This window comes from Otolemur garnettii, unplaced genomic scaffold (genome assembly GCF_000181295.1).
Source record: "Otolemur garnettii isolate 467f Iridium unplaced genomic scaffold, OtoGar3 scaffold00094, whole genome shotgun sequence".
NCBI classification, from domain to species: Eukaryota; Metazoa; Chordata; class Mammalia; order Primates; family Galagidae; genus Otolemur; species Otolemur garnettii.
In genome coordinates this window covers 5,760,197-5,761,147 of record NW_003852489.1, presented here as the reverse complement: position 1 = coordinate 5,761,147, position 951 = coordinate 5,760,197, and the positions used below count along the sequence as shown (strand labels likewise).

At 39.9% G+C, this 951-nt stretch overlaps 1 protein-coding gene across 1 annotated transcript in view; it reads right to left on the bottom strand.

Moving 5' to 3' along the window:
- APPBP2 (amyloid beta precursor protein binding protein 2) overlaps positions 1–951 on the bottom strand; it is an 80,752-nt gene that overhangs the window by 1,351 nt on the left and 78,450 nt on the right. The window lies entirely within an intron of this gene.

Genomic DNA, 951 nt, shown 5'->3' with positions numbered 1-951 from the left:
AGGGTATATTGTTAAGTTAAAAAAGGAAACACAGGGTGGCGCCACCTGTGGCTCAAGGAGTAGGGCGCTGGCCCCATATATGGGGGTGGCAGGTTCAAGCCCGGCCCACCCAAAACCACACACACACAAAAAGCAAAGGACAAAGGAGTATCTATTGTATGCTATCTTTTATGTGAGAAAGGGAAAATAGAAAAGTATTTACTACTCATGTGTGCAAAAAGATACACCAGATAAAACAATGAGATTGTCTACTCATAATGGGTGGAAAAAACTAAGGAAAATTATACATCCTTGAGCATGCCTTTTTCTGTACAGTTCTTATTGTAGAATATTAATATTTCACATACTCAAAAAAATTAACTAAACAAAGATGGAGGGGGGCAAAATATAATACAACATAAACAAATGAACCTAAATTTTTTTTTTTTTTTTTGACTGGGGCTGAGTTCAGCATATGGGGCCAACACCCTACCCTTTTGAGCCACAGGTACCACCCAATGAACCCAGTTGTTTTTCAGGTAAGTAACATAACCACACCTGAAGGAGGGAGTATAAATAAACACAGTATTCTAAATATATACAACTTCTAGGCTAAAAACAAAACTCAGTATTTACTGTGTACTTTCAGAAACACAGTATTCTAAATATATACAACTTCTATGCTAAAAACAAAACTCTGAACAGATACTGAGTTCTACACAGTAGGTTTGTTTTTCACAGTAGTATAGGTTAGTAATTTTGAACTACTTTATTAGGCATTTTAGAATGGAGCAAATAAGATCACATAAAACCAGCTCAGCACCTGTGGCTCAAGTGGCTGAGGCGCCAGCCACATACACCTGGGTGGCGGGTTCGAATCCAGCCCAGGCCACCAAATAACAATGATGGCTGCAACCGAAAAAGGATAGCCAGGCGCTGTGGCAGGTGCCTGTGGTCCCAGCAACTTGGGAG